Genomic DNA, 24,320 nt, shown 5'->3' with positions numbered 1-24,320 from the left:
AATGAAATACATTCTAACATTTTTCTCATTCATGCTTAACTGTAATTAAGTCATTGCTTAAGTATGGCCCTAAATCAGTCCTTAGGCGGAGTTTAGAATGTATTTTGACTCTTATAATTTAGAAATAAATATGTTCTGAGATACGTGCTCAGCCTCAAGACTTCAAATCAGTTTGATTTTTAAAGTTTTCAAGTTTTTTCCGTCAACAACTGATTCTATCTATTCTAGTACCAGCAAGAATTTATTAGTATACTCTCCTTAGTTCTTTACTCTAATGGAAACTCTAATTGGTGTAGCAATTATTCAGTGCCACAGTAATGCTACATAACAACCACTAATCCTCACTAGAATATCAGATACGGAATTATTGCTTGGCTAGGTGGCTCTGATGGACTTGGATGGTCTTCATCACATATCTAGGGTTGGCTGGATGTTGGCTGATCTAGACTGGCTTCATCTGAGCCAACATGGGAAACCCAATTCTGCTCCACAAGTTCCTTATCCTCCGGCAGGCTAGCCTAGGCAAGTTCTCATAGTGACAGCAGAGGTGTAAGAGAGAGCAATTCCCAGTGCAAAGCCTGTTTCCAGCTTTTGTACCATATTTGCTAGTATCTCATTGGGCAAACTAAGCCACCCAGCAAGTCCAGAGTCAGAATGGGAGAGCCAAAATGTTACATGTGAAAGCATGAGTTAGAGAGAGAGTGAAAAATTGGGACTATTCTTCAATCTACCATGAACAGTCTTCTATGGCTTTCTTACTCATTTTTAATGAGATAATGAACTTAATGGGTTCTGTCTCATTTCTCCACTCCAAATTAATGCATCTAAATTCAGTTCAGTCATCTTATATACCTTCCCAATAGGGAAAGATCAGAGGTTGTGAATGTATATATCCTTAGAGGCCTAGTAGGTAACTGGAATGTATGTAGTAGCATTCATATTGAATCCAAATAAATCCCATCTACCAGGTAAATTAACCTGCCAGGCCAATTTTCCAACTCTGGTAATATGACCTCTTAGATCACTCTGAGGTCTGATTATTTTTTCAAGACTATCAGCTAATGATTATTCTATTCCCAATATGACAGAACTGTAAAGGAAGCTAGATTACTCAGATTTTATGGAGTAAATGACAACTACTCAATTTCTGGAGTTAATTTTTTTCCCTGATGGATTGGGAGCTTGTGAGGAGACTTGGTTTACCCTCTGAGTACAGAACATCCTCTCTGAGTGATCTTTTGAAGGTTATAGAAAAAAATTCAATGGAGACAAAGCAGAATGAAAACATAGACACATGTTAAATATAAATGCCTTCATTCTCAACAAGCAGTACTTGATACTGGAGAAAAGGTTCCGACCCAGGAACATACTAAGCAGAATTCTTTCCTTGGTTTCTCCCCTACCCTTTCTCTGAGGCTTGCAGAAAGTAGGCAGTGCTTGATTTTCCAGGTTTATGATATTGGAACACTGATCATTGCCTTTATCTGCAACCCTGGTCTGAACAACAAAGACAGTGTATGAACATTGTCTCCCACCTTTACTAATTTTTGTAAGATTATATGAGGTTTCATTGAGTAACTCTTATAATGTAACTTTTACTAATCTAGTATCACCAAGTAGAATATAATATCTGTTTTTATTTTTCATCAATTAGAAAAGAGACTATACCTACTGGTGCTTGATGATGGACATTTATTTTACTTCAAATGAAGTGCTAGCTACCTTGAGAAGCTGCTCCTCTCTTCAGTTCCTCAACCCTCCTACTAAATACTCTGAAATAATACTTATAGTGAACTCATTCGTCTAGCTTTTTAAAAAATACTTGATACTAAAGATCTATCTTTCAGAGCTCTAGGTTTGTCTTCAGCCAGCTAATTTAGCTTTGCTCATAAGAAGTTCCAAATGCATAAGACACTTAATATGGTATGTAACATTGTCTCTCTCATTGTATTAAGTCAATGCCAAGACCAGGCTCAAAGGAGGAAACTGCAGCTCATTTGAGATTGCAGCGAGTCAGATAGCTGGCTGCTGTTAGGTGTGATGTGAACCTTTGCACTGGTGACTAAAGAATATTTAAAGGTCTTCTGAGACCTTTTATACTTTCTGAAATGCCAAATTCATCTAGCTAATAATATAGATTAATACTACATCAATATTGCATTAAGAGCATAATTAATTAATACAGTCAGAATACAAATATTATGCTAAATCTTAACTGATTCAATGATGGGTTTGGCTGTTTCATATCTATCCAAATAGCAAAAACTGATCTTATGAAGGATGGCAGAATTGTTAAAATGTTAATATATTTTGAGTTAAATCTTAAAATTGAATTTAAAAGTTTTTGAGGTAAATACAATTATTAGATGAGCAAGAAATAAAAGTCACATGAGGGGTGCCTAAAACAAGTAAGATTATAGTATTATTCCAAAGACATGTGGCTGCCAGAATGGTGTCAACATAAACACAGAAAAATTAAAATAAATAGCCCCAAGGAGTCTTAGTCCACAGGAATAGGAAAGATCATTCTACAAGTCTCATTTCATAATAATTGTGCTAAGAGAAAGTAAACTGACTTCTCTGATTTTTAGTTGCAAACACAGATATTCTGCCATGAAAATATTGATACACTAATATAGGCTTTAGTTAGCGTCTTACTTCTATACTGTATAATAATATATACCAAAAGAAAATTTTCAATGGTAAGGTTTTGCTTCTAAAACAAATGTTTGTTTTTTTTCTTTCAAAGACATCTCATCTCTATCATAACATCCGATTAAGGTTCACAGGACTTGTTTTAAGAGGTTTTAGAACTTTCAGCTCAAGTGAGCCCCAAAGCAGGCTTTATCTGTTATTCTTCATCTGGTGTTATATGTTATCACCCTTGTTTTCCTTGGAAATGTTTGAATTTTTGTTTAAAAGAAAGATATACAAGTTCAGAGTGGGTATGACTACTCATGTCATTTGTATGAGATGGTCTTTTTGTTTCATTAAAGGAGATTGCACATTTTGGAACAGATGCTTAAGAGTTTGCAGTTGCCTTCCTTTTACTTTTTGGGTGAAAGCCTAGTCTAAATGTATTACCAGGACTTCTAATATTTCAAGTCATATATCTTAGGCAGGGGTATATTGTTCCAAGATCTGATCTCCTTTCAGGAGGCAAATGCTCTAAGGCCAATGACTGAATGTTTAAGACCAATTTATGGCCTGTTTTATCCCATAAGCCAATTTGTTGGAATAAAAGATGATTGGAAATGTGTTTGTTGTCCATAACCTTTACTTGCCATATCAGGAATCTGTAACTCTTAGCTGTCTTTTTCTGTTTATTAAAAAAAAAAAAATCCTTACGTGGCTTGTTCAGTAGCCCTTCTAAAGTTTGTATATCTCCTCAATTTTAATTCATTCATTCAATAAATATTTATTGAATACTTACTATGCATTAAGCAAATTGGTAGGTATAACCAAGAATGGAAATCCCAAGGGGCCAGAGTCTCAAGAATTTACCAAATTATTAATTTGCCTCTGAGTTTCTACTGATTATAGTTGTAAGATATTTTAAGAACTAAGAGAACTTCCCCCAATTCTGTAAATAATACATATATGGAACTGGGTTTTAAAAATATTTTATATGTATTGTTATTTTATCATGGTAGAATCATTTTATATAATAATGCTTTCTTTTCCTAATTAAGTTGTATGAAGTCCTCCTTTTTTACAGTGCTTAGCACACAGCAGACACTCAAATGTTTAATAATTGGCTTTTAAACAGTATATGCAGTGTTGTCATTTTATTTCTTCAATCTGCACTTTACCTAAAGAGGAGGAAAACTATGTGATATTAAACATCTCTACAAAAGAATTGGGGACCTAATCCCTATACCACAGAACCAAGGTTGGTGGAACCAATTCTGCATTTACAGAATTAAGAAAATATTTCAAACTTAGACCTAGACTGAGCTGAGAGGGATCTTAGAGCTAATCTCCTCTCTAATTCCCTCTTTGTTATTTCCCTTCCTCTTTTTATTTTCATTTTTTATTGTGGTAAGACAATTTAGCATAAGATCCACCATCTCAACCAAATTTGAAGTGTTTTATACAGTAATGTTAACTATACTAGCAGTGCTGTGCGGAAGATCTCTACAATTTACCATCTTGTGTAACTGAAACTAGACTCCTTGAATGGCAAGCATGATTTCTCCTTCCCCACCAACCTCTGGCAGCCTCCATTCTACTGTCTGCTTCTGTGTACTTGACTAGTCTAAATACCTTATATACATGGAATCACATAGTACTTGTCCTTATTTCTGACTTATTTCGCTCAGCATAATGGCCTTAAAGTTCATTCATTTTTGTTGTTTCCTTTGCTATGCAGACTCTTTACTTTGGTAGTGTCCTACTTGTCTACTTTTGCCTTTGTTGCTTGTGCTTTTGGTGTTACAGCTAAGAAGTCATTGACAAATCAATATTAGGAAGCTTTGCCCCTATATTTTCCAGTTGGAGTTTTATAGTTTCAGGTCTGACATTTAAGTCTATAATCCATTTTGAGTTAGTTTTCATATGTGGTGAAATTTTGATAGCAATTTTATTCTTTCACATGTGGATATCCAGTTTTCCCAGCACCTTTCCCCACTGTGTATTCTTGGAACCTTTGCCAAAGATCAGTTGACTGTATATGTGTGAGTGTTTTTCTAGGTGTTCCATTGGTGTGTATGTCTGTCTTCACACCAAGGTGTCTTTACCTTGGCATATCTTTACACCAGTACCATACTGTTTTAATTTCTGTAGCTCATAAAATGTTTTAAAATCGGGAACTGTGGTGCCTTCAGCTTTGTTCTCTCTCGATATTGTTCTGAACATTCCAGATTCTTTTTGGTTTCATAGGAATTTTAGAACTGTTTTTTCTATTTCTATAATAATCAGTTACTGGGAGTTTGATAGGCAATGCATTGTATCTGTAGATTACATTGGGTAACATGGACATTTTAACATTGTTAACTCTTACACTCCATGAACATGGAATGTTTTACCATTTATTTGTGTCACCTTTAATTTCTTTCACTAATGTTTTGTGATTTTCAGTGTATAAGTCCTTCACTTCCTTAGTTTATTCCTAAGTAGTTTATTCTTTTTGATGTGATTGTAGATGAGACTGTTCTCTTAATTTCTTTTGTGGATAGTTTGTTATTAGTGTGTAGTATTGCAGCTGATTTTTCTATATTGATTTTGTATCCCTTAATTTTACTCAGTTTGTTTATTAGTCCTTCATGAACTGTTTAGAGTTTTCTGCTTATAAGATCATGTCATCTGCAAACAGAGATCATTTTACATCTTCCTTTCTTTTTTGGATGCCTTTTATTTCTTTTTCTTGTCTTACAGATCTAAGACTTTCAGTACACTTTTGAACAGAAGAGGCAAGAGTGAGCAACCTTGCCTTGTTCATGATCTTAGAGGAAAAGTCATTGAGTGTGATTTTAGCTGAGGACTTTTCACATATGGCCTTGGTTATTTTGAAGACATTTCCTTCTATGCCTAGTTTGATCATGAAAGATGTTAAATTTTGCCAAACGCTTTTTCTGCATCTGTCAGAGATGGTCATGTGGTTTTTATTCCTCCTTCTATTATGGAAGTAATTCTTAATCCTAGTTACACTTTAGCATCACCTGGAAAGCTTTTAAAAATACAAATATCTGGGCCCTACCAAAGAACAGTTAAATTAGGATCTCTTGGGGTGGATTCCTGACATCAGTAATTTTTTCAAAGCTCTCCAAATGATTTTAATGTGTATCCAGGGTTAAAACTGCTGCTGTCTTGAAGGGGGTGATAGTGCAATGATAAGGTTTATCTCCAGCTCCCTGAAAAATTAGAGGTTAAGGTGAAGAAGAAAATAAGAATTTTTGTTTGTTTGTTTGTTTGTTTTTTCAGACAAGGTCTGACTGTATCGCCCAGGCTGGAGTGCAGTGTTGCCATCTCGGCTCACTGCAACCTTCGGCTCCCAGTTTCAAACCATCCTCCTTCCTCAGCCTCCCAAGTAGCTGGGACCACAGGCATGAGCAACCATGCCTGGCTAATTTTTGTATTTTTTGTAGAGGCAGGGTTTCACTATGTTGGCCAGGCTGGTCTCTCACTCCTGAGCTCAAGTGATTTGTTCGCCTTGGCCTCCCAAAGTGCTGGGATTACGGGGGTGAGCTACCACAGGATTTTCTGACAAACAAACTTCTTTTATGTTCATATCCCCACTGCAGTTTCTGTGAAATGATGGAGTCTGCCATGTGGGAGAGAAGTCATGGGTACAAGCATGTCAAGATGTAACAGTGGGAATTGCCCTAGGTACTACTCTGTATCTACTTTTCTGGTCTAGTATTAGTCATCATCAGCCTTGTCCAAAGTGGTGAATGAACTAAGTGATTTCTGACTTATTCTTTCATCCTTTTATTATTTAAGCCTACAAACATGATCCTTTAAGCTTCCAGCTTGTTGGTGAATGACCAAGTTAATGTCCTAGTGATTCTTGGGTTGTTTATTCAAATTCTCGGAGACTCACCTCTCCTTAAAGTCATTAAACTTCCTATTCACAGAGTTGAGTTGAGTTTTCCATCTTCAATTCAGCATCCATCCCTCCAGGTCCTCCCTCACCTCAACTCAAAACAAACAAACAAACAAAAAGAAATAAATAAAGATTTCCTAATGCCACTTGCATTATTACTTGAACTATTTCTTTGGTTTGGGCTCAATTTGTAGAAAATAGAAAAGATTTATCTGACCCTGTTTTCCTTAGTTTCAGTCACTGAGAAAGAGAGAGAAAGGAAGAACAAGAGAGAGAGATGGAGACACATACTGGATATTAAGAGCAAACAGAGGGTGGTCCATCCAAATCATATACAATAGGAGATGGACTCTTCACCTGGAGGCAGGAAGAATAACTATAAAACACTAGGTGATGTTACATCCATGCATGGATCATCAGCTGAAGCCCCTAACTAATATACCAATCTCAAACAGCTGCAGAGCCAGCCCCTGCCTTTGGGCTTTGGAGTAGGAATCCCTGATCCAGATAAAGACCCTTTCCTACTGGGAGAGAACCACATGTTGTGGGAACCAGAATTTGTAGCAGTGAGTTTCATTGCCTACTTTGTGGATTATTCCTTTTATTTTATTTTTCGTAAAACTACTGATTTTGAATTTTGGCACTGTTCTCTATTTGCATGACATTGGACTAGATTTGAGTTTCTCTCGGATTTTGTTTGCTTATCTGTGAAATCAGGTGGGCAGTGCCTGGAACAGAACAAGTGTTCCATAAATATTTGTTGAACAGACATCCAAGGTGCCCTTCAACTCTGAAATGTGTGCCCCTAAAAAAGAGATAGTTTCTCCTCCAGATATGCAGTCAAGCCCATTTTGCTGTTAGATTGGAAGAGGAGCAGAACTGCTCTTCATGTAACTGGTTTTAAAGAAATATGTTGTGACTCTCCAGACCCCCATTTTGCAACAAACATCTGGGTGACATGGAAGGATTGGAGAGCTTTTGTCTCTAGCCAAAATAATTCATAAATTTCCAACTCAAGGCTTGTATCGAGAGAGGTTGTTAGAGTCCTAGAGTTTCATAATATACATTTTCCTCAGAGGGAAGATGGAAAAGTTGGACTTGATGTTGCTAAAACACGTTTGTTTTTATTCTCATTCTTTGCCTCTTTTGGCTACTGAGCAAATGTAAGATCATTTGCAAACCTTATGGCATGTGTGTGTATACTATAAAGTCCATGTCCTTCCTGCTAGTGGATCTTTAGCCAAAGGCAGCAATCCCCCGGCCCCCACCCCTAGCCATCTTTCAGAGGAAGCAAATGCATTGCAATGACAAACACAACTTATAATAAATATATGAAAATAAACGTGTTCATTAAAATAGAGCCCAGTGTTTTTTACTTTGGTAGCTATTTAGTTTCATTTTAAAGTTTTCATCTTGTTATAGAAAGATTTTAATCAGGTTTCAAAGTTCAAAAATTAGAACAGATGTGAGGCTGAAAGTTCATCATGGCCTGAAATTATCTTTATAACATTTCCTTCTGTATGTTTCTTCCTTCTTCCTTTGGCCATTTGTTCTTTCCTTCCCTCCTTCTATCCCTCGCTCCCGGGATTCTTTCCTTCCTTCCTTCTCTCACGAAATATTTGTAAAGCACTAACAGTACACCAAGCACGTTGCTAGATTCTGCAACTCAGAGACCAAACAGACTGCAAGGGAGAAAAGTAAATTGATGTCCAAAAATATTTACTGTTTTTTATTTTAGATTCAGGGAGTATACATGCATGTTTATTACATGGGTATATTGCATAAAGGTGGGGTTTGGGCTTCTAATGTACCCATCACCCAAATATTCAACATTGTACTCAATAGGCAGTTTCTCCACTCCCACCCCACAAACCCAGCCTTTCCTCTTTTGGAGTCCCCAGTGCCAAATATTTCCATCTTTATGTCCATGTGTACCCATTGTTTAGCTCCTACTTATAGGTGAGAAGATATGTATTTGATTTTCTGCTTCTGAGTTAATTCACTTAGGATAATGGCCCCCAGCTCCATTCATATTGCTGTAAAGGACATGATTTCATTCTTTTTATGGCTAAGTAGTATTGATGGTGTATATCTGCCACATTTTCTTTATCTAGTCATCCATTGATGGACATCTAGGCTGATTCTATGACTTTGCTATTGTGAATATTGCAGCAATAAACATATGAATGCAGGTGTCTTTTTTGTATAATGATTTATTTTCCTTTGGGTTGATACCCAGTGTGGGATTGCTAGGTTAAATGGTAATATGGTTTTCTTTCTTTTTTTTTTTTTTTTTTTTTTTGAGACAGATTCTCCCTCTGTCACCCAGGTTGGAGTGCATTGGTGCAATCTCAGCTCACTGCAACCTCTGCCCCTGGGTTCAAGCGACTCTCCTGCCTCAACTTCCTGAGCACTGGGATTACAGGCATGCGCCATGATACCTGGCTAATTTTTGTATTTTTAGTAGAGACAGGGTTTCACCTTGTTGGCCAGGCTGGTTTTCTAAAAGTGAAAGAGGCGTGGGTGCTACAGGATGGTGTCCTAGACCTTTAAAATGCTGGCCTTTTGCTGCCTCTGTGCGTCCTCTCCTGGTGAGCTCTTCACCTACAATGTCCCTCCCTCCACATGCTCACCTGTCAAAATCCTAAATATTATTTAAAGCCACTTTCACCTGTACCCCTGAGTCTCACCATGCTGTATTTGTGAGGCATTTTGTTTGCACTACCTTTAAGTCACCTTTACATAGTCTGGCTGTGTTATCATTATTTATATGGTACTGTCTCTAATTAGATTATCAGTGTTATGGTCTCAGGTTTTATTTTCCTTTTCTTTATACCTTCTTGCCTTGCACAGAGTAGGTATCTAGTCACTGTTAGGTGAATTTACTGAATTAAACTTAGGGTAAGAACCTAGTGTAGTACTCGAGGGAGCAGGAGTAGGAAGGGAGGGCTGAATCGCAGAGTAAGTCTCCTTTCTCCCATCACATTCTTGGGACTCCTATCACCCATATAGGACCTCCCACCTAAGATACTTCCTTTGTAAGCTATTGCCCTCTCCTCAATCTCTCCTTTTTCAAATTCCTTCTGTATTTAATATTCAGATCATTCCTATGAGTTGTTCACCAGGCATTATACTGTTGTGTGTTCTATTCTGATTTGTGTGGATTTGTTCAAGTAAATAATAACTTTGATAAGAATCAGGGAGGTCGTTATTTTTGCGTCTTTCACAGTGCCTTGCTTAGTACTAGTACAGACCAGATGTCCAATGAATGTGTTAAGTGACTGCAAATTGGAAAACATTGTACAAAAAGTGTGTTAACCAGGAAGCACTGCCCAGGGCTCATTTTCCCCACTGGGGTGTTTATCGTACATTGTCTCAGATTTTTTGAGCAGTATGTTCAGAGCAGTTTCTGGCTTCATTAGAAGCTGGGCATGACCTTCATGGTCTACGTTCTCATTCTCGCCTTTTTCTTTTCTGATTACATGAGTATACTCCTCATTTTCATAACTCCAGCCCATATTTGTGAAAACTTGATGCTTTGTTATAGCATGTCTTTCTTTGAAGAATAGGCAGGGATATGTAAAAGCATACTTGTTTGGAAAAAAAAAATTGGCAGTGATTTTTCTAGTTATAATTTAGACATACCAAACAGTCATAATAGCAAATAAGCCAATTTGAAACTTAAAGGACAAACTCCACAATTCAGCCATAACATTCTCATGTGGGTCTAAATTTTAATTTACCAGCCTCCTAACTGTTGCTCAAAAACCTGTAAAAGTACAGAGATGCTTTCCTTAGTTCCATCTGGTCGAGAGAAGATCAAACAACCAGAGAGGATGTTGTCTTAGACTGTTTTCCCCAAACCTACATAATTTCCATTTATATCAAATTTAGTCTCCACAATAAGTTTTAGTAACTCTCTGGATATACATAAATCAGTGTTTCCAAGTTGGCACTGTGTTCAGAACATTTTTATAATGACAAATTAGGATCGAGCAGAAGTGTTGAATTATAAAACTGAGGTCACAGAAATATGTTATCTATGCCAAAGAAACACTTTTAAGTCTAGTTCACAAGTCACAGCACCATTTTTTAATGTGGACCTTCACTCTCCCCTGATCAGTTTAAAATTGCTTTGAGAATGCGGCTTTAAGGGCGATTCTTCTTTTGGCTCCCTAGGGCCCTGTTAGGGCCTCTGGCACACTGGGATGAGCTAACATGGCACCAGGGCTGTGTCTGTTCCCAGCAACCTCACCTACTGATGGATGATGCCTGGCAGCATGCCACCTTGTTGTTTCTTGTATTATTACAACAGAAAGCATTTTCAAAAGCCACATTTATCAAGTCATCATAATAGTTTGGCTTGTGTATCTATCTATTCAAAAAATAAATAAATAAATCTTTCCCTTCGCACTAATCTGTTTGAGCCACGTGATGTATCCCATGTAGAAAAGGCAGTGGAAAACTGCGTCTGTGTGGGATTCAAGGACCTTTTGACCAAATGCTTAGGAGAAAGGGAGATTTTTTATTTATGCTTTTGAAAGTCCCAAAGCACCAAGAACCTCTGTTTCCTCCTTTCTACTTTTATATGTACAGGGGATGCATTTAGTTCTAGAATTATAGTGGCTTTGTTCAATGAAGGAGATTTAACCTTAAATGAGAGAAAAATGTGAACGTTAGCCTCAAAAAAGGAGAAGGACACATTTTAATGTTTAAGGTCAGTTTCCATAGGCACGTGTTACCAGATTAAACATTACTTGTTATGAAGTGTATTGTAAGCAAATTTCTTTTTTTTTTAAATTTTTTATTATGCTTTAAGTTCTAGGGTGCATGTGCACAACGTGCAGGTTTGTTACATATGAATACATGTGAAACGTTAGTATGCTGCACCCATTAACTCGTCCTTTATATTAGGTATATCTCCTAATGCTATCCCTCCCCACTCTCCCCTCCCCACAATAGGACCCGGTGTGTGATGTTCCCTTCCTGTGTCCAAGTGATCTCATTGTTCAGTTCCCACCTATGAGTGAGAACATGTGGTATTTGGTTTTCTGTTCTTATGATAGTTTGCTGAGAATGATGGTTTCCAGCTGCATCCATGTCCCTACAAAGGACACAAACTCATCCTTTTTTATGGCTGCATAGTATTCCATGGTGTATATGTGCCACATTTTCTTAATCCAGTCTGTCACTGATGGACATTTGGGTTGATTCCAAGTCTTTGCTTTTGTGAATAGTGCCGCAATAAACATACGTGTGCATGTGTCTTTATAGCAGCATGACTTATAATCCTTTGGGTATATCCCCAGTAATGGGATGGCTGGGTCAAATGGTATTTCTAGTTCTAGATCCTTGAGGAATCGCCACACTGTTTTCCACAATGGTTGAACTAGTTTACAATCCCACCAACAGTGTAAAAGTGTTCCTATTTCTCCACATCGTCTCCAGCACCTGTTGTTTCCTGATTTCTTTAATAATTGCCGTTCTAACTGGTGTGAGATGATATCTCATTGTGGTTTTGATTTGCATTTCTCTGATGGTGAGTGATGATGAGCATTTTTTCATGTGTCTGTTGGCTGTATGAATATCTTCTTTTGAGAAGTATCTGTTCATATCCTTTGCCCACTTTTTGATGGGGTTGTTTGCTTTTTTCTTGTTAATTTGATTGAGTTCTTTGTAGGTTATTAGCCCTTTGTCAGATAAGTAGACTGCAAAATTTTCTCCCATTCTGTAGGTTGCCTGTTCACTCTGATGGTAGTTTCTTTTGCTGTGCAGAAGCTCTTTAGTTTAATGAGATCCCATTTGTCAATTTTGGCTTTTGTTGCCGTTGCTTTTGGTATTTTAGACATGAAGTCCTTGTCCATGCCTATGTCCTGAATGGTATTGCCTAGGTTTTCTTCTAGGGTTTTTATGGTATTAGGTGTAACATTTAAGTCTCTAATCCATCTTGAATTAATTTTCGTATAAGGAGTAAGGAAAGGATCCAGTTTCAGCTTTCTACTTATGGCTAGCCAATTATCCCAGCACCATTTATTAAATAGGGAATCTTTTCCCCATTTCTTGTCGCTGTCAAGTTTGTCAAAGATCAGATGGCTGTAGATGTGTGATATTATTTCTGAGGGCTCTGTTCTGTTCCGTTGGTCTATATCTCTGTTTTGGTACCAGTACCATGCTGTTTTGGTTACTGTAGCCTTGTAGTATAGTTTGAAGTTAGGTAGTGTGATGCTTCCAGCTTTGTTCTTTTGACTTAGGATTGTCTGGGCAATGTGGGGTCTTTTTTGTTTCCATATGAACTTTAAAACAGTTTTTTCCAATTCTGTGAAGAAAGTCATTGGTAGCTTAATGGGGATGGCGTTGAATCTATAAATTACCTTGGGCAGTGTGGTCATTTTCACGATATTGATTCTTCCTATCCATGAGCATGGTATGTTCTTCCATTTGTTTGTGTCCTCTTTTATTTCACTGAGCAGTGGTTTGTAGTTCTCCTTGAAGAGGTCCTTTACATCCCTTGTACATTGGATTCCTAGGTATTTTATTCTCTTTGAAGCTATTGTGAATGGGAGTTCATTCATGATTTGGCTCTCTGTCTGTTACTGGTGTATAAGAATGCTTGTGATTTTTGCACATTGATTTTGTATCCTGAGACTTTGCTGAAGTTGCTTATCAGCTTAAGGAGATTTTGGGCTGAGACAATGGGGTTTTCTAAATATACAATCATGTCATCTGCAAATAGGGATGATTTGACTTCTTCTTTTCCTAACTGAATATCCTTTATTTCTTTCTCTTGCCTGATTGCCCTAGCCAGAACTTCCAACACTATGTTGAATAGGAGTGGTGAGAGAGGACATCCCTGTCTTGTGCCAGTTTTCAAAGGGAATGCTTCCAGTTTTTGCCCATTCAGTATGATATCTGGTGTGGGTTTGTCATAAATAGCTCTTATGATTTTGAGATACGTTCCATCAATACCGAATTTATTGAGAGTTTTTAGCATGAAGGGCTGTTGAATTTTGTCAAAGGCCTTTTCTGCATCTATTGAGATAATCATGTGGTTTTTGTCTTTGGTTCTGTTTATATGCTGGATTACATTTATTGATTTTTGTATGTTGAACCAGGCTTGCATCCCAGGGATGAAGCCCACTTGATCATGGTGGATAAGCTTTTTGATGTGCTGCTGGATTCGGTTTGCCAGTATTTTATTGAGGATTTTTGCATCGATGTTCATCAGGGATATTGGTCTAAAATTCTCTTTTTGTGTTGTATCTCTGTCAGGCTTTGGTATCAGGATGATGTTGGCCTCATAAAATGAGTTAGGGGGCATTCCCTCTTTTTCTATTGATTGGAATAGTTTCAGAAGGAACGGTACCAACTCCTCCTTGTACCTCTGGTAGAAATCGGCTGTGAATCCGTCTGGTCCTGGACTTTTTTTGGTTGGTAGGCTATTAGTTATTGCCTCAATTTCAGAGCCTGCTATTGGTCTATTCAGGGATTCAACTTCTTCCTGGTTTAGTCTTGGGAGAGTGTCAGTGTCCAGGAAATTATCCATTTCTTCTAGGTTTTCTAGTTTATTTGCATAGAGGTGTTTATAGTATTCTCTGATGGTAGTTTGTATTTCTGTGGGGTCAGTAGTGATATCCCCTTTATCATATTTTATTGCATCTATTCAATTCTTCTCTCTTTTCTTCTTTATTAGTCTTGCTAGTGGTCTATCAATTTTGTTGATCTGTTCAAAAAACCAACTCCTGAATTCATTGATTTTTTGGAGGGTTTTTTGTGTCTCTATCTCCTTCAGTTCTGCTCTGATCTTATTTCTTGCCTTCTGCTAGCTTTTGAATGTGCTTGCTCTTGCTTCTCTAGTTCTTTTAATTGTGATGTTAGGGTGTCAATTTTAGATCTTTCCAGCTTTCTTTTGTGGGCATTTAGTGATATGAATTTCCCTCTACACACTGCTTTAAATGTGTCCCAGAGATTCTGGTATGTTGTAACTTTGTTCTCATTGGTTTCAAAGAACATCTTTATTTCTACCTTCATTTCGTTATGTACCCAGTAGTCATTCAGGAGCAGGTTGTTCAGTTTCCATGTAGTTGAGTGGTTTCTTAGTCCTGAGTTCTAGTTTGATTGCACTGTGGTCTGAGAGACAGTTTGTTATAATTTCTGTTCTTGTACATTTGCTGAGGAGTGCTTTACTTCCAACTATGTGGTCAATTTTGGAATAAGTGCAATGTGGTGCTGAGAAGACTGTATATTCTGTTGATTTGGGGTGGAGAGTTCTGTAGATGTCTATCAGGTCCGCTTGGTGCAGAGCAGAGTTCAATTCCTGGATATCCTTGTTAACTTTCTGTCTCGTTGATCTGTCTAATGTTGACAGTGGGGTATTAAAGTCTCCCATTATTATTGTATGGGAGTCCAAGTCTCTTTGTAAGTCTCTAAGGACATGCTTTATGAATCTGGGTGCTCCTGTATTGGGTGCGTATATTTTTAGAATAGTTACCTCTTCCTGGTGAATTGATCCCTTTACCATTATGTAATGGCCTTCTTTGTCTCTTTTGATCTTTGATGGTTTAGAGTCTGTTTTATCAGAGACTAGGATTTCAACCCCTGCTTTTTTTGTTTTCTATTTGCTTGGTAGATCTTCCTCCATCCCTTTATTTTGAGCCTATGTGTGTCTCTGCATGTGAGCTGGTTCTCCTGAATACAGCAAATTGATGGGTCTTGACTCTTTATCCAGTTTGCCAGTCTGTGTCTTTTAACTGGACCATTTAGTCCATTTACATTTAAGGTTAATATTGTTATGTGTGAACTTGATCCTGTCATTATGATATTAGCTGGTTATTTTGCTCATTAGTTGATTCAGTTTCTTCCTGACGTCGATGAACTTTACATTTTGGCATGTTTTTGCAATGGCTTGTACCTGTTGTTCCTTTCCATGTTTAGTGCTTCCTTCGGGAGCTCTTGTAGGGCAGGCCTGGTGGTGACAAAATCTCTCAGCATTTGCTTGTGTGTAAAGGATTTGATTTCTCCTTCACGTATGAAACTTTGTTTGGCTGGATATGAAATTCTGGGTTGAAAATTCTTTTCTTTAAGAATGTTGAATATTGGCCCCCACTCCCTTCTGGCTTGTAGAGTTTCTGCTGAGAGATCTGCTGTGAGTCTGATGGGCTTCCCTTTGTGGGTAACCCGACCTTTCTCTCTGGCTGCCCTTAACATTTTTTCCTTCATTCGAGCTTTGGTGAATCTGGCAATTATGTGTCTTAGAGTTGCTCTTTTCAAGGAGTATCTTTGTGGCATTCTCTGTATTTCCTGAATTTGAATGTTGGCCTGCTTTGCTAGGTTGGGGAAGTTCTCCTGGATGATATCCTGCAGAGTGTTTTCCAGCTTCGTTCCATTTTCCCTGTCACTTTCAGGCACACCAATCAGACGTAGATTTGGTCTTTTCACATAATCCCATATTTCTTGGAGGCTTTGTTCATTTGTTTTCACTCTTTTTTCTCTGCACTTCTCCTCTCGCTTCTTTTCATTCATTTGATCTTCAATTGCTGATACTGTTTCTTCCAGTTGATCGAATCAGTTACTGAAGCTTGTGCATTTGTCACATGGTTCTCATGTTGTGGTTTTCATCTCTATCAGTTCTTTTAAGGACTTCTTTACATTGGTTATTCTAGTTAGCCATTCGTCAAGTCTTTTTTCAAGGATTTTAGTTTCTTTGCACTGGTTACATAGTTCCTCCTTTAGCTCTGAGAAGTTTGATCAACTGAAGCCTTCTTCTCTCAACTCGTCAAAGTCATTCTCTGACCAGATTTGTTCCATTGCTGGCGATGAGCTGCGTTCCTTTGGAGGGGGAGATGTGCTCTGATTTTTTGAATTTCCAGCTTTTCTGTACTGCTTTTTCCCCATCTTTGTGGTTTTGTGTGCCTTTGGTCTTCAATGATGATGACGTACTGATGGGGTTTTGGTGTGGGTGTCCTTTCTGTTTGTTAGTTTTCCTTCTAACAGTCAGGACCCTCAGCTGCAGGTCTGTTGCAATTTGCTTGAGGTCCACTCCAGACCATGTTTGCCTGGGTATCAGCAGCAGAGGCTGCAGAAGATAGAATATTGCTGAACAGCGAGTGTTGCTGTCTGATTCTTGCTTTGGAAGCTTCATCTCAGGGGTGTACCCAGCTGTGTGAGGTGTGAGGTGTCAGTCTGCACCTAGTGGGGGATGTCTCCCAGTTAGGCTACTCAGGGGTCAGGGACCCACTTGAGCAGGCAGTCTGTCCGTTCTGAGATCTCAACCTCCATGCTGAGGGAACCACTGCTCTCTTCAAAGCTGTCAGACAGGGACATTTACCTCTGCCGAGGTTTCTACTGCTTTTTGTTTAGCTACTCCCTGTCCCCAGAGGTGGAGTCTACAGAGGCAGGCAGGCCTCCTTGAGCTGCGGTGGGCTCCACCCAATTCGATCTTCCTGGGGGCTTTGTTTACCTACTTAAGCCTCAGCAATGGCGGTTGCCCCTCCCCCAGCCTTGCTGCTGCCTTGTAGTTAGATCTCAGATTGCTGTGCTAGCAATGAGGGAGGCTCAATGGGCGTGGGACCCTCTGGGCCAGGTGTGGGATATAATCTTCTGGTGTGCCATTTGCTAAGACCCTTGGTAAAGTGCAATATTAGGGTGGGAGTTACCTGATTTTCCAGGTGTTGTGTGTCTCAATTTCCTTTGGCTAGGAAAAGGAATTCCCTTCCCCCTTGCACTTCCCTGGTGAGGCGATGCCTCCCCCTGCTTCAACTCTCGCTGGTTGGGCTGCACCCGCGGACCAGCACCAACTGTTCAATATGCCCCAGTGAGATGAACCCAGTACCTCAGTTGAAAATGCAGACATAACCCATCTTCTGTGTCACTCACGCTGGGAGCTGGAGGCTGGAGCTGTTCCTATTCGGCCATCTTAGGTGTGCCCCCCCCCCCAGCAAATTTCTTATTATTTGAGGTACAGTGTTATCTGCAAGCATGTGGCATAGAGGAGGGGCCTCAAAGTACATTTTAAAAGTACTAAAAGAGTGTAAGTAACTTGTTTGTAACATAAAGGATAAATGTTTGAGGGGATAGATACCCACTACCATAATAATTATGCATTGCATGCCTGTATCAAAATATCTTCTGCACCCCATAAATGCATACACCTACTAAGTACCCACAAAAATTAAACATTTTTAAAAAACATTGTCCTGAATAAATATATATTTATTCAATGTTTATTAAAATTAATGTAAATATGTCAATGTTAATGAAGTACTCACTAGAGATGCATACTGGAACATGTCTAATTGTTTAGAGATATGATATATAATGAAGATACAATATAAGCATGATTGTCTGCAGATACTTTTAAGGAAGAGACAGTGCTGAATTGACTCCTCTGGTTGGGAGCAAACTCCCTCAAAATAATGCTTTTACATAAATAAGGTTCATTGTAATTTTCATTTATGACATTATAAATTAGAATTAAATAATAATTCTTTTAAACACAGAATAAAATGTAGAACATGATAGAATGACATTTTTAAGTACAAGAGTAAAGCAAAGCTAAGAAAATGATTAGAATATGGGACATGTGAAACTGTGAAACCCACAGGGACGGCTTGTCATCTAACTCCTCTTTCTCTCCCATACAAGGTAAGACCACAAGTAACCATCTGTTATGCACAGGCTCCAGTTCTAGTCCCTGGGTGTTCAGCATCCAGTTTGAACCACAGATGAGGACAGTGAGCATCTGAGAAGAGCTTTACACACAGGGTCCAGTGGTTCATATAGTTTCCTATTTCATGGCCAAGTTGATTGGCATCAAGTATTTCCTGAAAGAACTTCTTACAATAATGTATCTGTGCTAGGGACTACTACAGAGGAGGAGGAGGGATGGGGTTATGAGCTGAAAAACTACCTAACAGGTAGTATGCTGACTACCTGGTGGCAGGATCATCCATAATCCCAACCTCAGCATCATGCAATATACCCATGTAACAAACTTGCACTTGTACCCCTGAGTCTAAAATAAAAGTGGAAATTATTTAAAATAATAACAATGTATCTGTAGAAAATGAAGAGAAGCTGACAGTACATTTGCGCTTGGTTCTCTCAGTTGTTCTCAGAATTTATTTTTCCTCTTGAGTTCTTTGTAAAGAGCCTCAGGAATGTAGAATTTTTTTAACTTTCTGGTTGGGGCAACCTCCTGCAGTATAGCTCCAGTGAGTACTGAAATGTTCATTTGAAGTGAAGGGAGAAACCGTGTTCCAGTACTACTTGAAATCCCTCGGTGGGGTTGCAAATCCGTTTGTCTTGTTCTAATCTGTGCTTGCTCTAAGATCCACAGTCTGAATGGCCCAGGCTTCCTGGAGCTTGAATTGCGAAACATGGCTTTATGTCTTTTCTCTTGTAAAGAGCTCATAGATTTCTTTGGATGACTGAAAGAAGCGAGATATGCTTGTATTCACAGTGCTTTAGGAGGCTGAGGTGGGAGGATCGCTGGTACCCAGGCGTTCATGGTTCCAGTAAGCTATGATAGTGCCACTGCACTCCAGGCTGGGTAACAGAATGAGAAGAGACGCTGTCTCAAAAAAACAAAAACAAAAACAAAAAAACCAGATGGACCGTCCTGTTTTAAAATTCTTTGCCATAAGTCCGTATTTGAAAGGCAAGTGATGTTCAGGGAAATACAGTAACCTATTCTTGCTTAGCAACATTCTTTGCTTTTTAGCAATCAGAGATAAAGCCTGGGGTGCCATGAGCCTTATATAAGTGCAATTGTCCTTAAAAACCCAGAAGTGTTAAATACACATGATCAGATTTTCTTGAAACAGTTTACTGACACCAGGTATAAGTCTGGCTATGTCACCAGAAGGTTCTTTTGCTTAGTGAAGAGATGACAAGAATAGAGGTAAAAGAGTGATAAATCAAATGCCTCCCCCTTTTTAAAAGGTTTAAATGAGAAGGGGGATGGGGAAATAAGAAGCCAACAAGTTGTTTGACCCTAGAGAAAAAACTTTTAATTTTTCATGTCAGTTCACCTCTTCTCAGGTCGTTAAATGATGACAGCTGAAACTGTAACATCAGGATTTTAAGAAGTGGAAGTTTAGATGGTGTATTATGTGTTAATGAGAGACAAATAAAGTATGTATCAAGTCTATACTAATCTCTTAAGTGAATTAAAGTCTGAATAATTCACACATAATAGCTTGTAATTGAGATTATTTCTATTTTTGAGAGAAGGAATTAAATCAAAATTAATGTGACTGGCCTGGAGTAAAGTGCTGATTAAGCAAATAAGGAACTTTTGATGAAAATTTGAATTAGAAAAAAAATATATATATATATATACACACTCTCTATATATATATTTTCTCTCTATATATATATATATACTCTCTATATATATTTTTTTCTCTCTATATATATATCTATAGCCCAGGCTGGAATGCAATGGCACAATCTCGGCTCACTGCAACCTCTTCTTCCTGGGTTCCAGTGATTCTCCTGCCTCAGTCTCCCGAGCAGCTGGGATTACAAGTGCCCGCTACCATGTCCTGCTAATTTTTGTGGTTTTGGTAGAGATGGGGTCTCACCATGTTGGCCAGGGTGATCTTGAACTCCTGACCTCACATGATCCGCCTGCCTCAACCTCCCAAAGTGCTGGGATTACAGGCATGAGCTACCACACCTGGCCCATTTTTTTATTTTTTTTTCTTCAGCTTTTATTTTAAGTTTGGGGTACATGTGTAGGATATGCAAGTTTGTTACAAAGGTAAACATGTGCCATGGTGACTTGCTGCACAGATCAACCCATCACCTAGGTACTGAGCCCAGCATTCATTAGCTATTCTTTCTGGTGCTCTCCCTCCCCACAGTCTCCCCAGGCCTCAGTGTGTGTTGTTACCCACCATGTATACATGTGTTCTTATCGTTCAGCTCCCGCTTATAAGTGAGACTGATTTTCTGTTCCCGCATTAGTTTGCTGAGGATAATGGTTTTCAGCTCCATCCATGTCCCTGCAAGGGGCATGAGCTTCTTTTTTATGGCTACATAGTATTCCATGGTATATATGGACCACGTTTTCTTTATCCAGTTAATCATTAATGGCCATTTGGGTTGATTCCATGTCTTTGCTATTGTGAATAGTGCTACAAGAAATATACGTGTGCATATTACATGTTTATATTAAAATATATTCTAATACTTATATTTTGTTCTTTCATACTTCACCCAGTTTCTGAGTTCATAATTGATATAGTTCTGAACTGCCTAAACACAGAACTGTAACTATTTTATGGTTTATATTGGGAGGATATCTTTATTTAAATCCTCTCCTATCATTTGTCTACAGCTTTCCTCAGACATCGTTTTGGACTGAAATTTCTAATGTTTGTTTTCATCCCCAGAGGTGAATTTTACTTTGTTTAAATGTGAAAGAAATCCCTCAGCTGTTTTGTATTAACGACCTGTTAAAAAAATGAAGGAAAATATTTTTTACTGCTTAATTCTCAGACAGGGATTTTGTGCCCAAATAAATGCCTTGGATGAAGAAATTCACACTTGGCAGGAATTAAATCCTTGTGGTGGAATAGTCACTTAGCTACTTATGTAAAATTTATATTCAAATTTCATAAACTTGAACTTTCAAAAATATAAGCTTCTCTGCACTGAAGTTCTTTCACATTGCATTTTACTGATGAGCATGGTTTTCTTGGAAATGTTCCAATGTGTGTCTACCTATGTTTTTCTAGAAGTAGATTTACCAGAATTGAGAAATAGTTTATAAACTGATATAATAACAACAAGGCACAGTCAACCCTCAGGCCAATTCCCCTCTCAGCTTTCCGGATCTTTAGCTTAGTATTAGTATACTATGTATCTTGAGCACATCATGTTCCTTTTCTTATTGTTTGATAGACTTAGGAGTTAGTCATGCCTAAATTCCAATCCCTGGTTCACTTTTCTGTGTATGTGGCTTTAAGCCTCCTCAGCTTTCTCTGCCTCAGTTTTCTCATCTATTAAATAGGAATAATAAAATTTTGTAGAGTTGTTGGAAGATTAGAGATAATATATACAGAATACCTAACACTGGGCCAACTACCTATAGCAGGCACTGAATAAATAGTAGAGACTAGTGTTTCTATTATAATCCACAATTTGATAGTGTCTTTCAATAATGATCACTTTGCCATACTTAAGCATTACCACCTTAATATCCTATTTCAGCCAAATTAAAGAAGCTCTCAAAAAAGTAATATATTAAAGGGAAGATAGTTCAGAGGCATCCATAAATTACCTGCAAATCCATATTAGGCATTAGACAATTACAGGATATTCTTTGGAAATTATGACAAGTAGTTTTTCTTTGCTTTGCTTTTGTTTTGTTTTGCTTTTCCTAAATAGTAAGTATTTAAATCAACATTTTACATTCTATGCTAATATCCCCTGTTATTCAATGATGCCTGTAAAATTTGTGTAGGTATTTGCAGATTAAAATATCTGGGAAAAGGCTCATTTGGCGTTTTAACAGGGCTTTTGTACATTATTTCAGTTGGTGATCCTAACTTTATGCATAGGTATTCCTATATTCATTTGGCAGATAAGGAAACTAAGACCCTAAGAGAACAAGAGGTTTATGCAAGTGGAAGAACAAAATCTATATCCCAGATCTTCAGGCTCCTAATTCAGTTTTGTTTCCATTATTTCTTTCATGGATATAAGGTTAGGTAAAAAATAAAAAATAAAAAAAGAATGAGAAACAAATAGTGTTAAAGTCCCAATAGTTAACACCAGGGTTTACCTTTTAAAAGCAAAATCTCACCATTGAATCTCCTCTGTTTTAATACCTTCAGTGGTTCCCCTCTGTGTATTACAAAGTTCAAAATTAAAAGGTATTTCACTCATCTACTACAATTCCCCACATAAACCCTAAACCCCCCAAAACCAGAACTGTTTGAAAATTTGGGAGCACACCAAATCTTTTTGTGCCTCTATGCCTTTGCTTAGTTTCTTCTCCATATATCCTTGACCTCCTTTCAATAGCTATTATATTTTTACATCTATTATGTACTTAATTAATTTATCAAATGTCTACATAATGCTTACTGTGTCCTAGACACTGTCTGAAGTGATTCACAAATACTTACTCAGTTAATTCTCATAATTCCAGGAGACAAGTAATATCATCCCATTTTACCAAAGATAGAACTGAGGTATAGAGCCAAGATTCTAGAATGCAGAGGCTGTTTTTAAACTGGGTACTCTTAAGCACTGCACTGTGGTACATATGCAGCAGGAACTTCAAAATTGAAAAGCATACCATATTTTGCAAACACTGATGTCTAGATGGGATGCTACCAAAGACCTCCCAGTTGTAGAATTCAATTACCTTGTAAATTTACCATCAACTGGAACCTAGCTCTCATGTTGTTAAAGTCAGAAACCTGATATTTTTCAGCAATAGCACCAAGAACACATCCTTTTCTTGGGCGTGTACTCACAATGACTCAGCCCATGAGATGAATATTTCAAACTAGAATGCCAGTTGATTAATTTACAGCAAGGAATAGAACTGTCCATCACATGGACCAGAGTACCCACATCAGCATGGCCAGCACTCTCTGTTCTCAGCAGTCACGAAAATCCAGATCACTCTTGGTAAGTAGCTTGGTCAACCTGATACCATAATGAGGGGCGGTCCTTGGATGAGCTGAATGTTCATCGGTATCAGCAAGGTCAGCATGAGTCATCTATGTGGAGATTGCGGCAGTCTTGTCAATGGGACATGCAAGACTTGAAATTCATTGGCCTTTTGTCTGGGACATTGCTGGACTGGACACTGACAAACATGTGTCTTTGTCATGCTCCTTATTTCTATGGTTCCAATGCCTGGCCAGACATTCCTTTTCTATTTTTAATGCATAGTAATAGTCAGTCTGATTACAGTCAAGTCTTTAGGAATAGGAACCTTTCTATATTTTTAAGATAGTCTGTGTATCATTGTATTGTCAGATGACATTTTCCTTCTGGTAACATTCTCAAGACCTAATACAATTACTATACGCATTTCTTACATCAAATTATATGATTAATTTTCTTAATAACAAAGACCAAGTCATATTCATTCTTCTTTGTATTCTTCATAGTAATTTCATTGCCAAACACATAACAGAAGCTCTGTGGACGTTTATTGAACAAAAAAGTAAATTAGGAGGCATTAAAGCATTGTGATCATGAGTGTATGAGTTCTGAAGCCAGATAGCTTGGTTTCAAATGTCAGCTCTACAACTTAATAGTTGTGTCATTTTGGCAAGTTACTTAACCTTCCTAAGCTTCAGTTTTGTCATCTGTAAAGTGGATATGATGATGGTATTCAAAATGGTATTAATATTTTGAGAATATTAAATAAATTTATACATATTACAAACTTATAAATGTACCTGGAATTCTAAAAGTACTAGGTATTAGTATAATCATTCCCAGAGGATTTTGTAGTATATTTTTACTTTTTAAAAAAGTGTGACATATTTTGAAAAGAGTACAGTACTGTTTTTCATGACTTAAGTGTCAACATTGAATGTTTTATCAAAAGTTGATTGTTTTTATTCATAAGAATTCAGTAAAATGGAAACTCCCATGTATTGCTGGTGGGAGTATGTAATGGTACAACCTTTATGGAATGCATTTCAATATTTATGAAGAAACTTACAAAAGTTCATTCCCTTTAGTCTAGTAATTCTCTTCTAGAAATTTATCTGTTCAAAAAACACAGTCAGAAACTTTGATA

The 24,320-nt window shown here is 37.8% G+C and overlaps 1 protein-coding gene across 1 annotated transcript in view; it reads left to right on the top strand.

Moving 5' to 3' along the window:
- The window catches only part of ADAMTSL1 (ADAMTS like 1), a 425,354-nt gene that overhangs the window by 36,064 nt on the left and 364,970 nt on the right, over positions 1-24,320 (top strand). The window lies entirely within an intron of this gene.

Source organism: Theropithecus gelada, chromosome 15 (assembly GCF_003255815.1).
Source record: "Theropithecus gelada isolate Dixy chromosome 15, Tgel_1.0, whole genome shotgun sequence".
In the NCBI taxonomy this organism is placed as follows: Eukaryota; Metazoa; Chordata; class Mammalia; order Primates; family Cercopithecidae; genus Theropithecus; species Theropithecus gelada.
Note: the sequence above shows the minus strand (reverse complement) of the source record. Positions and strands in the feature narration are given on the sequence as shown.